General features: G+C 44.2%; 1 protein-coding gene across 3 annotated transcripts in view; it reads right to left on the reverse strand.

Annotated features, from left to right (window-relative positions):
- FOXP1 (forkhead box P1) overlaps positions 1–14810 on the reverse strand; it is a 438146-nt gene that overhangs the window by 352410 nt on the left and 70926 nt on the right. The gene's annotated exons all lie outside the window — the stretch shown is intronic.

Below are 14810 nucleotides of genomic sequence, written 5' to 3' on the forward strand. Positions count from 1 at the left end.
CACCCGCAGCAAGAACCATTTCACAGGACTGCCAGGCAGCATCCTGCACCAAGAACAGCCCCACTTGTCTGCAGGTTCAATTCCACAAGGGAACTAAGGGGAGCCCAACCCCTAAAGCAGGCACAGCTCGCACCCCCGAAGCATAAAAGCTGGGGACGGGCTGAGGAAAGCCAGCACAGAGCCAGGGAAGGAGGCAGGCTGGCTCTGGCTCGGCTCCCTGGCACAATGGACCTTTGGGGAGCTGGATTCCAGGCCAGGAGCCCTAACAACTTCATTCCTTAGTGAAATGGTACTCGCAGAGCAATCCGTGCGGGAGCGCGGGCAGGCAGCAGCCCCGCTCCTCCCCAGCACGCTCCACAATGCAGCACATGTCCTGGCCATAAAGTTATCCAGGCAGTTGCTTCCTTGCCTGAGTGCCGACTACAACCATGGCCTCTGGATGCAAATTACTGGCTTTTATAGGTTCCTAAAAACATTTCACTGTGTCTGCTGAACAATGTGGGAGTTGTAGAAAGGGCCCCGATGATGGCAATGGTGCAATTAAAAGCTGTGAGTGGAAAAAAAAACCCATCAGGTTCCTTCTTCCAGAGAGAAAAACTGGTAAAAATGTACTTCTTGGAAATAGTTTAAAAGAAAATGTCAAAGTAAATAAATAAATAAAAAACCATATTCACCCCTCCCTGTAATCCCTCAAGTTTCCAATAGCTTCCCCGCTCAGTGCCTGTGAAGGAAACTGTATATGCTAGAGCACCTCCCTAAGCCCTGTGCTCTATCTCGGAAAGAAAAGAGATAGAGAAACTCTCCCTATCTAATCACCAGCCCCGTCTGGGACTAACAGAAGTTACTATCTCTGCCTGCCTGTCAGGAGCTGCACAAAACCCATTGGTGCTGGGGCTGATACGGGAGCAAGAGGTGTGAGGGCTGTAAAACCACCTGGCAGCTTCAGGATGGGCACCCAACCACACCAACATCCCAGGGGAACAGCCTGATCCCAGAGAGCCAGACCCTTTCTCCTGTGCTGGGATGGCAGGAGGACTTCAGATAAACCCCACCCTTGGGGGTCCCTGGGCCAGCACAATGCTTGTTATTTCCTGATGAGGAATTCACCTCCCAAAATGGGGACATTCTGTTATTTCATCTGGTGCGGGGTTCAAGTCTTGATCTACTGTGAGGGTGGTGAGGGCCTGGCATAGGTTGCCCAGAGAAGCTGTGCGTGGCCATCTCTGGAAGGGTCCAAGACCAAGCTGGATGGGGCTTTGAGCAACCTGACCTGGTGGAAGGTGACCCAGCAGGGAGGTTAAAACTCGATGGTCTTTAAGGTCCCTTCCAACCCAAACCATCCAGTGAGTCCATGACTAAAGCAGAAAAAGAATGAGGGGAACCCCTCATCCAAATGCTAAACTATCCCAAACCTTCTGCACACTCAATCCTCCATTAACATTTATTTGATGCACTAAAACATACGGAGGGGGATGACTTCTGCAATTTCTTCCTTCTTCAAAAAAATTCACTTACAGCCGTATCAGCTGGCAGTGCTGCTAAGATCCAAGTGGGTGGCCTCCATTAGCCCTCACTGGCAGCACGGGGACCCACCCAGCCCATTCCCAGTTTAAATGTGTAGGGCCAACACTGGGTTTTGAACACATCTGGGCAGGAGTTAGTCCCAAGCAGCCTCTGTGCCTAATACAGGAACTTCCTCCGACAGCACATTACCACATGCTCCAAGTACAGGCATGCTGCATGCTGTTTCTTCAAGCATGAGCTGTGGCCTCAAACAATCAAGAAGCTTTCTTTTTCTTTTTTTTTTTTTTAAACCGCCCCCCCCCCTCTTTTTTTTTTTTTTTGGGAGAAATGATCAAACCGGGGGTGGGGACAGAACATCCTGCGTGAAACCGCATCCTGAACAAGCATCACCACGATTCACTGTAAATAAATACTCTCTCCTTGCAGCACTTCCGTCAACTGTCACTGCCTTGGCTCCAATCACCTTTCAAGTCCAAACAGGAAAGCAGAGAAAAGCGAGTGAGATGGCAGATATGAGGTTTAATTTGCTTTTCACTGCAGTTTTCATTGGTGGTGCGCTTCCAATTCGTCGGCATTGCCAGCTGCCTGGAATCACTCCTGGACCCAGTTTTTTCCTGTTAACCTTCATAATTGTATTATTATGGGCAAGCCCACAAACCGTGCTACAAAAAGCTGTAAAAAGTGCAGCTTCCACCCTTTATTAGATAAGCAGTCAGATCCAAATCCAGCTGCTGCAGACAGAGAGGCAAACGCAGATTTACTGAACGTGTTTCTTCACCTACGTTTTACATAATGCAAGATGTGTCTGCTAAAAAAAAAAAAAAATAAAGCTGCCAGGGGGGGGCAAAGGGATTACAGGAGGAAATAAGTTTGACCTCAATTTTCTTGAAAACTTATAAAAGCATATATATATATATATATAAATTTGGGAAGATCACAGATGCGAGGGGATAGCTGTGCCGGGCGGGAGTGCCGAGGCAGGAGCTACCTCACTCTGTGCACGTGAGCTGGCTGAGGGGTGGGACAGCTGCACACCCCACAGGGTTTTGTAGGAGCTCAAGATGAGGAAGAAGAAGAAGAAGAGGAGCTGCCTCTCGTGCGCACCCCCTCGTGGGCACAGCAACGGGCACCAACACTGGAGGGATGGGGAGACTGCACTGATGGGCTTATCCAGGGGATGAAAACTGGAGAAAAACCCTCCTGAACCTCCATCAGACCTGCAGAGTGCAGCCCCCTCACCTTCAGGAGGGGAGCAAACCCCTTCTGGCAGCTGCATCCCTCCTGGGTGTGCCGGGATGGACGGGATCCCCTCCCCGCTGCACACGCACGCAACGAGCAATTTAATTAATAAAAGTAAAACTGAAGTATTACATGTAGCAGCAAAGCATTATTAAAAGCCATCATGTCTCAAAAGGTTCCTATGAAGTCATGTTCTTACAATTCACTCCGAAGAATTTAAAGACAAAATTACATGCTTGGTAATACTCCGGGGAGCACGCTTTTCTATGTGGCCCATTGTTTGTGTATGATGCATGGCTTTGAGAAAGTGGCATTGTTAAAGGGATCATAAATCACAAAGGGGAAGTTTGATTTTTTTTCTTTTTCTTTTTTAAAGGAATCTTATTCCAGACAGGGCTTTCCTCTGCTATGGAGTTTTCAGCTTATTTCAGCAAATGAACTGACATCAGACCAACACAGGCTGTGGGGGTCTCAAGCTGCTCAAACGAACATCACCTTCTTCCCTACAGTCTCTCCAGAGAAATAAGCATTCCACAGTCAGTATCACAGGATTAGTATACCTGATTCCAAGGGAACGTTTATTTTTCTAAAGATAACTCTCCAAGATAAAATCTTGAATATTAAAGAGCAGCACTAAAACTTCTGCACTGCCTTTTGCAAAGATTTCTTGGTGTGGTTTGCCACCTAACTCTTCTTCAAGTGATCTCTAGCTTTAGTGTGGTTATTTATTTTCAGGTGTATTAGCTCTGAATTTGGGGACCAGTGGGCTCGGTGTACTTCAAAAGCAAACAGCAAATGCCAAAATCACTTTCTACCCACAGACACCCACCCCATTCTTCTCTGTGCACATGAATTATCCAGTAGCCTCCTCCCAGAGCAACCACAATGAAGTTACTTCTCTGATAAGGCTGATGTACTGCACCTCTCACTGGAGCTGAAAGTGCAGAACAGTCTTCACGACACTGCCCAGCCTCAGCTCAAACTCCACCAACCAACCAAAAAACAACCCAGATGAAAACCAACAAAAATTCAAGGGTGTCACCATAAGCCCATCCCAACATTTAGCAGTAACTCCCTGCTAAGAGCAAACCACATAAAGTAGTTTGCAAGGGAAGAACCAACTCATTCCAGAATGAATCAACAGGGATCAGCCAAGCCAGAAAGGCAGGAGTGTCTCCAGGCTCCAGAAGCCCAACCAGGCACCACTGGAGGGTGGTTTTCAGACACACACAAGCATTTACCACAGCACCTGCTTCTTTAAGTGGGTATCCCACAGCATAAAGCAACCAGGCATCTCCCTCCCCAGGGGCCAGATCCCAAAATACAGATCACGTGGGCTCACCCCTGATTAGGTGAAATTGCCCTCTCACACCATTTCTTATGGCCTGCTCCACGTGTCTGTAATTTGTGTTCTGTGTATGTATTTCATGTGTCTGTTCACATACAGAGGAAAAATTCAAGCAGCATTCCTTCCTAATGTGAAGAAATATTAAACTTTTCAAAGCAAATCTTAAATACTGGCTGTTACCTTTATGGTATGCACCAGTACTTCCAGAAGTGGAAGATTTCCAGCTACAAACCATTTCTATAAATCACATATCCCTGGGACTCAGTCCTACATCTCTGCATCCTACTTGTCCATATAGCTCCTGTTCTACACACAATGAGCCCTCCCACCCCATTTTTAACTATTTTCCTGGATGTTTTCCTGTTGCAGCACACAGGAAGTACAAAGTATTTGGGTTGTTTTTAAAACTTAGTCACCAGACAGTACCAGGTTAATCTAAGTGGCCTGGACTCCTGGCTGGCATAAACCGACACAGCTACAGCAAGTACAGAAGAATTAAAGAACTGTGTCGGTTTATGCCAGCTAAAAATCTGACCCCAGTCATCTGATTTGCCTCGAGATAGTCACTACAGTCAGAATGTAAGAATAAATTAGCATGGATTAAACCTAGGAAAACCTGCTGAAGAAACTTCACAATGTTCAAATACACCGAACTGGAGTTAACTTCACTCGTAATTATGCAGCTTAAGTCATGTGACAAATACCATTAACTAATAGGATCAGTCCACTACTAGTTATCCCTAAATGTAAGAGAAAAAAACCCCAACCTTTCTATTTAAGGACCAACTGCTCACAAATTTACGATGGTTGACTCAAGAAACACATGGCACCTACCTCTGCCAAAACATCTGCCTCCTTCAGGAGAGCTGACTTCATCCAGCACTGGTAGAAGGTCTCTGTCTGCATTATTCTTACAGTATGGAGTATTCAGCTGCCAACACTACATGAAGGAACTATTTATGCTCCATAAAAGGCTTGAACGTAGTCTGGAACATGGGCAGAAATGAGAGCGCTAAATCAAGCTAATTATTTTGAGACCTTCCAACTAGAAACATTATTACAATAAAATCCACGTGTTTCTCTCAAGTTGTGCACCTTGCGAAGGATTTCTACTCTGTGTGTTCAAAAAGGCCATCATATGGAAACAATTACAGCACACAAGCTTAAACTGACTTCTACCAATGCAAGGACCCTTGACCCATCTTTATGGGCATTTTAAATAATTTATGTGCAACTTGAATGCAATCTGCTCTACTTGACATTTCTGACCCAGAGCATATCGAGGTTTATGTTGGGTTTCTTTAACACTGAGACCCTGTCAAGGCAAGATGTGATCTATGCTGTTAGAACAGGAGCTCTTCTCCACCAGCCACTGAAGCAGGGCTCTACCAATCCCCACAGCTGCCCCTCTGCCAAAATGTTCTGGCCAAAAAAAAAGCTCATTTTGCTCTTCCCTAGGGTTTCCTGTAGGCAAGCTGTCTCTTTGCCTACCCCTCCTGCAGGATGCCCAGAAAAGAACCAGAAAGAGCTGGTGGAAAGGGGAGAGCTTCACCATGGTCTGAAGCAGAGCATGGCCACAGCTCCCACGGAAGAGTTCACTGCAAGGAACACAGCCCTGCTCCTCCTGGAAGGGAACACAAGTTTTGAGGAAAGGATAAAAGAAGCCTTAATACTTGCTCTTTACCTGGGAGAACTGATTCGCCAAAAATACCACCTGGGAGCTAATGCAAATGAGTGCCTGTGCCATGTCCTCTGCAAGGGAAAAGCCAAGCCCGCGGGGAGAGCTGACCACAGCTGGGGAGCTGTGGCTTTTGCCTCCAGAGGCAAGCAGGGAGGGCAGAAAGCAGCGGGCATGCTGCCTGCGGGGAGGGGAAGGACACAATGCCCAGGGGAAGGGGCCTGAGCCCCTCTGCTTCCACAACTGATGGGCTGAGGCCACCCCAGAAGGGGACTCAGCCCCACCTTACCTGCCACAAGCTCCCAAATTCAGATGGATCCTGTCAGAAAGAAGCTGAGGGCTGATCACAGGAATCCTTCATGCGTAATTTTAGTATTTGAGGGCAAGGGAGTGAGGGGGCACTTTGAAATGTGGAATGGTTTGGTTGGAAGGGACCTTGAAGACCATCATGTCCAAGCCCCCCCCTGTCACAGGCAGTTCCCCTTCCACTTTGGACTCCCTGCCTTTATCTTCAGAGGGTTCTCGTTGGTAACCACAAACTAATCCACCCCAAGCATGAGACTGATTTAAATCAAAGGGATTTGAATCACTGATTCTAATCATGGTGTATATCAAAAAGCAGGAAACATGGTTTAAATCACTGATTTCAATCTTGTTTTGCATTTGTACTTTTATATTTATTTTCCTCAAGAAGCATCAATTCTAATTGGTTAGCAGCTTCATAAAATATGGCCTTTTCATTACCTTAATTTTTCTGTCTGCTAAAGATGATAACAGGTTGTTTTCACATTCATTTGCATACCTAAGTTTTAGGCTATGACTCTGTTAGAAATTATGACAGTTTTTATTAGTTGGCAATTTTAGGATTCATATCGATCTTCATTTGGTTGAAAAATAAAACTGAAAGAAAATGAAAATAACATTTTTATTTATTAAATAAAGATTGTTCAAATATGCTGGATACATCGTGAGTTTATTCATTTATGCATGTAAAACGTTTACCGAACATGATCTGTTGTAAGAAAATGGAATATATTATGCTCACAGCAGTATTAGATCTCAATCTTCCACACCTTTGTTTTATTCCTAGATTGGAAAAGTGGAGCAAGGTCTCCTTTCTCAGTTTTTACTGAATCATCAAAGGAATTGCTGAAACTAATCATTCAGCCCTATCTCAATGAACACTGAAACCAAACTTGGTCTACAGAAGGTCATCTAAGCTTATCGATATTCACATACTCTAACATAACTGAAAAAGCCAACTTCAGCTAGGTCTTTGAGCTTTTTTTTTAATGTAATCAAGAAAGTTTATTTTTATTTTGCATTTAATCATTTATGCACAATAAATTTGTTTCAAATTTCAGTATTATCATCTAAAAATAGTATTGGAGAATACTTTAAAAATTAAACATAATAGAATTTAAATAAAAGTAATATTTAAAAACTGTCTATAGTGAAATAATTTTGTCTGCCTATTTAACCTGCACTTCTAAATAACTTTAAAATGTCTAAATATTAAGAAGGTCATAACTAGTACAGTCAATAAAATGAAAAAAAACCCTACCAAAACAGAGAACAACAAAAAAACAAAGCTCACTTTTTTTTTTTAACTTCAGATATTCAAATTCAGGAGATACTTTAAAAAAACTAAATAAAAAACAGGAGATTTAAAAAAAAAAAAAAGCTGGTTTATTATCTTGGGTTCAAAGTTCTTCGTTCTCTGCTACCTGCTGACTCTGTAAATATTTTGGCTTTGCTGCATGTGGTAACACCTCCAGCCCCATCCTCAGCTCTGAGAAAGCCCCACCATCCTCACAGCCACACACAGCCCCCCTGAAAGCAACTCCTTGCATTACAGTCTACTGCAAAACCCTATTTAAGGAAAAAAAAAAAAAGGCAGCTAGAGGGGGGAAGTGAGGAGGAGGAAGAAAAGAAAAGAAAAGTCTCTCTATTGAGTACAGCATCTCTACCACACATAATTCAAGGACTATAGCCAGTATGAGTTGGGGGGTAGGGGGGAGAGGGGGCTTTTTTTATCCTTTTCCTTCAAAGAAAGGCATCAGAAATAAACTGCTATTCATTTAGGTAAATCCTCATCACATTGACTTTCAGCAATCCGAAATAATAATAGAAAATAACTCAAAATGCCATGAAGGAACGATATATATAACATGTGGTAAATAAAAGTTTAACTAATCCCTGGACAGTTACCACCAGCACTGAATGTGGCATTTCTTTCCTAAAGAATCTACAAATCCAAGCTCACAATAGAAGATTTCAAAAATAATAATTACAATCTGCACAGTACCAACTATTTGTGTGTTTCTTTTGGACTTAAAATAAAAACAATTGCATATAAATACTACCTAAACATACAGGCTATCTCAGTCAGGAGGGACTGAAATGGAAGAACACACAGCTTACAGGCAACTAGTTCTGAAAATATAAATGTATGCTGTTCTTTAAATACACCTATAAATACAATTTCTTAAGTTTAGATTTTATGGCAATTTGAGATCCCATTTTGACAGTCTTGTATGTACCACACACCACCTCCCTATAAAAAACACATATAGAAAGGTATTCGTGCTCTTGGTTAAGGCAAGATTAACACAACAAGCCCTGTTCCAAAAAAAAGCAATTTAGAACAGAAAAAAAAAAAGATTTTGTAATAAGAAGGCCATTTTACTGTTTATGTTATAATTCTAAATGACTGGATGTAGCATAAAGCTATGATTATTTTCCTGTGGTCATAATATATGTGATTTAGAATATGTTTAGGGAAAACGTTAACTGAGACGCAGGGCTGTAAACAGACCCAGAATTTGGGAACAGAAATGCAGCAGCCCCTTGTGCTAACCCACATCCAACCTGCGTGCGACTTTATTTACTGCTCAGAGTTCACTGCAAAGGAGTGAAGCTGTCTCTAATGCCATACAAATTTGGCTATCAGCTGTCCTATGCAAATTTGACTCTAATTACATATGCATTACTGAGCTATGAAATAAGTCAGTGTGTTGTGGTATGTGAATACACATCCCTCTCTTGTTTTTGAGCATAATAGTTTTCAGTGTCTGCACAGTGTTCATATCCTGTAGACTTGTCTTTTTTTTTTTTTTTCCATTTTCCTTTCTATCCTGTGGACTTCTCCTCCCCCTCTTTTTTTTTTCTTTAATGACACACCTTCTTTTTTAATAAAAAATTAAATTAAGACAGAAGTCATTTTTTAAACCTGTTCTTAAAACAATATGAATTCCAGCCAGAGAGATATGAAGCAAAAACCAAGGACTGTTCTTTTATTTTGTGTAATGAATTAGCTTTAAAAAAGGTTGAACAATAAACAACTACCCGAAAAACATTTTTGTGAGCTAATTATGTACTAAGCAAGAAGTAATTTTATCCTTATACCCACATTTTATGTTTTGGGCACTTCTATTTCATGTCCCTTGACACCTTCTCCAATAATCCATCTACTTTATATTGGAAAGCCTCACATGAATAAAACTTTATGGCACTACAGGCATTTAGCCTTCCACTGACATTCCTGGCCTGTTCAATTCTGCAATTCAATCAAAATCAAATCTCAAAATCCTCTTGTCAGCCAGCGCTGCTTTCATATGCCCGAGCCCTGTGTAAGGATAACTGCATCCAATCTTTCCCCCAAGCAGTGCTTATATTGTTTTATTACAGTTCAATGAGTGGAGTTCAAAATTACATGCAGCTGCCTACTACTGTGGTCTGTCTGTGCTACGCATGGACACAAGTATTGCCCACCAGGCTTGAAATCATTCACTTACTGGTCTGGCAAGAGAGACTGCGAGCACTTCACTGTGTGGAGGAACATCCTGCCTGCTAGATCTAAAGAGGGTGATGTTAGCAGATCAGTCCCTTTATAAAGGGATTGCGAAAGCCCTGTGAAATGCAGCTCAAACGTGCTCGATGTTAAGCATGTGGCTACTGCACATAAAAGCAAAGATAAACCTCAACATGCACTACTCATTCGTGGAAAGCTTGCGAGGGAAGATAAAGGACTGGGGAATAAAAGGCATCTCGCTGAGTTTTATATGTGTTTTAAATGACAAAGCTTCATTTAGACGATTTTTTATCTTTTCCTGGCCCCCCTCCCCAGTCTTCAGACTGAAGCAAAAGGACGAAACAAAGCTAATTAAATACTATTTAATAAGATGAACAATGCAGCCACTTCAGATCCAATAGCTTTAAAACTCCTGCACAGCCTGGCTGGAGGGAGAGAGAGCATCAAAACTGGGCAGGATTTCCACCCCACACTCACTGAAGACTGGAGGTAAAGAGTGTCAAGAGACTGCCTCCTGTGCTATGGCCAGGGCTGGGAAACAGCAGCAGCCATGAGCTGCTGGGAAGGGGTTCATCCACAGGCTGCCCAGGCAGGTACCAGCACAGTCCCCCCATGTCCAGCAGCAGCATCCTCTCGGCACTCATGGAATTCCACCGACACTCCTTCAGGTTAACTTCTGGCTCATCGCATTAGTGTTTAGTGATCATTTTCACTCAGCTTTCCGTCAGCATTTCACAGTATTACAACAGTGACCAAAATGAAAAAAAAAAAAAAAAAAGAAAAAAAAAGAATAAAAGCCTTTTATCAAAGGCTATTCATCAAATATTGTACCGTGACTAAATTCTGTAAGAGTAAGTGAGCAAACAGAGGCAACACATCGTTAGACATCCTGCCGAGAAAAAGCTCTTTCTGAGATGAACCCCATTACCTTCTAGTGCACAGGTCTGAGAACCAAGCTAACCACACAACAAACCACCAACCTATGACAGCAGCACTAAACTGCTTGTCCACGAATCAAGGCTTCATTTCTTTTTCAAAAAAAATAGAGAGAGGAGGAAAAAAAAAAGCCCACTCAGCTGCTGTGCAACTGCTCACGTGTTGGTTATGTGGAACCAAACCCAGCTGTGAGGCTGGCCAGCTTTTGGGCTTTTCAAGAGTGGGGTGGATGACTGTGTGTGCCTCATATGTGTGCTTGTTAATCTGTTTGTACAAAGTCTGGACAGGGAAATCTGGAAATGTGACAGCAGTGACCGTTCCTGGAGCCAGCGACTGTGACACTCCAGGACAGAGGCACAGCCCCCAGCTCAGGCACTGGGATACAGCCCACACAATGCAGCTGCAAGATCCCACCCCTGACAAGGGTTTGTGGCCAGGCAGTCACATCTCCTTCATGTCTACTTATGGCACAATGACAGATTTGAGAATACTTGTACCAAATCTTAGAGTGCCAGGACTGCAGCCATTTCAGTCATCTTCCCATCTGAAACCACCTTCCTGTACAAGACTAAAGCATCTCCACTAGAGATGGACTGGATTATGGAGCACCAACACCCTGGAGGCATTCCTGCACAGCTCCCCACAGCAGTCCTGTCCCCACACGCCTCAAATACTCAGGGCCAACACGGAAAACCCTCAGAGGAAATACAACTTCCCTTTGTTAAAGCTACTGAGGGCAATGAGGGTGAGGGAAGGAGTAATAAGCCCTCCATCAGCCTGCAGACCAAGCTTCACAGCTCCTCACCGGGCTGAAACTTTCAGTTTTGGGGCGTTCTGTGGCCTGAGTCACAACTCCCCTGGGTGCTGCACATGTACCATGACAGTACCTGCATGCAGATCTCCACCACCCCCAGGACAGGGGGAGTACCTGGGCGCCTCCAGGGACCAAACTTGGCCAGCAACGTGCTAACACACCATCAGCAGCAGAACCCTGCTCAGAAACAGAGGATATGGTCCCTGTCAATACTTGATGACACGCCAACATCACAGAATCCAAAATCGGAGGCAAACCACTTGGGCGTGCGCTGGGGCAAAGGAGGGGAAAAACCGTCTCGCTCCACATGCACACTTGTAGGAAGTGACAAAGCATCACGTCTGCCTGCCACCCGAAACATATTTAGCAGCCTATAGATAGCAACCCAACGAGACGGCTCCGGCGCAGGCGCCCCGGGTGACTCTGCACCTGCGGCTCTGCCGTGAATCCAGAGGGACCAGAGGAAAACCAGGAGCTGCAGCTCCCACCCGCCTCCTTTATCACCACCATCGCAGTATTTACTGTAACACATGTGACTTAGTGAAGCCCCAGATTAATTAAATGAACTCCTCCATTAATCAATCAATCAATCCAGCACAGAGCAGTTGAAATATTGAATTACTTAAGAGCAGCATCTTTATATAGGACTTTTAAAGGTCTGCTCTGGAGGACCTTATCCACTGTAATTAAATTCGGCCTCACATGCAGAGGAGCATAAGAAACCCAGAGGAGGCCCTGGGGCTGCGAGAGCAGGAGCGTGGACACATTCCTGGGTGGGAGGGAAACACCAGCTCCTGCCTTGGGAAACTGCCCCATCCCAGGGGGTCAGTGAGCTTCTCCCGGAACAAACATTCCTCTGAACCTCCCTTGGAAACACCTCCCCAGACACTGACTGTGAGGGCTCCTCCTTGTTCAATCAGGATCACTAATCAATTCAGTAAGAAAACCAAGATCAGGATTGCCCAACCCTAAGGAACAGATCACTTCCAGCTGGCAGAGCTGGAACAGGGGGAAGGGGGAGAGCAGAGCCATGTGCTGGTACTCTGGGAACACCTGAATGCATACATAATAGTTGCAAAACCTGTAAAGTCAGTAAAGGTTATCTAATTTTATATATGGTGAAATTTAGGCAGAGAGAGTTGAAACACGTTGTCCCGAGATGTGCAGAGCGCCGGTGAGGATGTCAGTAATAAGAACACCAATCTCCTGTCATCCTGAAAGCCAGGCACACAAACTGCTAATACGATCAATTTTGTCATCTGTGGGTCCACTTGAACCACTATATTTGGACATCGAAATAGGAGGAATGAATTCTACACTTCTTTCCATCTTCATTTCAGTCTGGATGAGACTGGTGTAGCTATGGTTAGAAGTGGGGGAAAGGACAACAGGGGGAAAAAAAAATCCTAGTCCATGCACATAATCATTCCAATTACTGAAAAATCCCCATCATCGGAAACTTCTCTCATAGCATACGAATTGCTGCTTCCCTTAGGCAACAAAAAATTAAGTTTCACAAGGCTCCCCCTCAAAAAACAGACCTATAACATCTAGGCAAAAAATAACTAATCCTGGTATGTCTTCCCCACCCCCAGCAAATATAAATATTTTAGCTATTTTAGTTGCAAGAGTCTGATTTAAGTGGTTATAACTTCTTTTGTGCTTGCTCTTCTGCCTCCAGCCCTTCCCACCACCACCACCAGTTATCCTGCCCCGAGCAGGGATCTTGGTGCAGCCCATGGACTGCCCTGACTGCTTCTCCCAAACACAAAAGGAACAGAGTAACTGCCTTGAGATCTTGGGGTAAGATGCAGGACCCAGAATCAAATAAAAACGCAGCAATATGAACACATACTTCACTGCTCAACAGTCACTATTTTTTTTGGCAAAGACAATACAAAAAAAATAGAAAAGGCTTATTACAAGCCCTAAATGTAGGATGGCACAGCATGTTAACATATTGCTGTACATCCTTTATAGAATTGCCTCCAAAGCTATATTAAAATAACGTTAAGGTTGCAAAAACTAAGCAACAAAGTTGGCAACATCAACATGCAATCCTGATTTACACCTTTGGAATGAGTATTACAATCAAGTCTTCACTTACACAATCTTTTTTTTTTTTTTCCTGTGGGACTCCCATCTAATGCACAGTTATTAAACATTGTTCTTTTTCTTTATAAAACCTCCACTCCCAGTGGCACACACTACTTTTTTAGAACATGCTATGCAAATCCAAAATGAATACAGAATTACTAAACTCCTCTTGACCACGTCTCTAGATCTCTCATTAAAGTATCAGGATGTTAAGAAAAAACCTTCTCACCTCCACTGGCAAAGATGTTTGATGGCATCACAACCACCTCAAGGCTGGGAGACCAAGACAAAGAAAAAGGGAGGCTCTAAGTGGCTGCTGATATGAGTTACCCAACAACTCGAGGCACCAATCTGAGCCCACCCTGACTCATGGTCTTTATGGATTCTAACAGCCCCATGTGCTGCACACTGGCCTCAACTGCGGTTGCCAAGCCCAGATCACTTCTGTAAATTGGGCCCAGGTGTCTCTTGGTGGGCATGCAGAAATGAGGAACAGGGAAGCATGTGGCAAGTTTGGAGCAACTGGGTTTGGATGACGTGCCAAACACCAAGCAAAGTTCTTTGGGAAGAAAAAAAAAAAAAAATGAAACAAAATAAACACCCCAAACTACATGAACATGTCAAGACTTTCACAGGTCTAACAGCCCAGAGGCTTGACTAAGGCCTGTGCCACATTAACTCTGTTCTTTCCCAAATCTCATGTGCCAGACTATACCATCTTGAAGGTTGTTTTCACACACACCTGTTTTCAATGTATGTAATTTCTTTAGAATTTTTTTTTTTTTTACTCTGTCTTTAAGAAGTGAAAATTGACAGAGAAGCAAGAAGCAGATACAACCAGAGAGCGGAGTGGCCAAAGAGAGGCACACCACCAGCCACCACTACCACCACCACAATTAGAGCCAACCGGACACTGCTGGGTGGCACTGGGAGCTGCTGCTGGCAGGGCAGGGTGGAGGCATCAAACCCCTCCTTCTGAGGATCACCCCAACAGCCATAAATGTGACGTCCCCACAGGGAACACTCCAATATCCTCAAACAACTTGAATTGCCTTGACAACTCCAGTGACTCCAAAGCCATGTGAGAAACCAGGAGCTCCCACTGCTTCTCAGGGTACCCACTTCCCCCTGACACCCTGAGGCCATGAAACCCTACAAGGAACCACACGAGGAGGATGCTGAGGCACTGTGGGACTCGTCCTCCCCCACGGCACCTGGGCAGGACCCTCCGTGCTCAGCAAAGTGCTGTGTGGCTGCCCTGGCTTCCCCTCACCAGTGACAGCTCCTGCACAGAGACACTGCAGCTCTGTTAAAAATACACACACACACACACACACACACACACACACACACACACACG

The sequence above is a fragment of the Chamaea fasciata genome, unplaced genomic scaffold, assembly GCF_029207755.1.
Source record: "Chamaea fasciata isolate MVZ Bird 193981 ecotype frontalis unplaced genomic scaffold, bChaFas1.0.hap1 SCAF_13, whole genome shotgun sequence".
Lineage (NCBI taxonomy): Eukaryota > Metazoa > Chordata > Aves > Passeriformes > Sylviidae > Chamaea > Chamaea fasciata.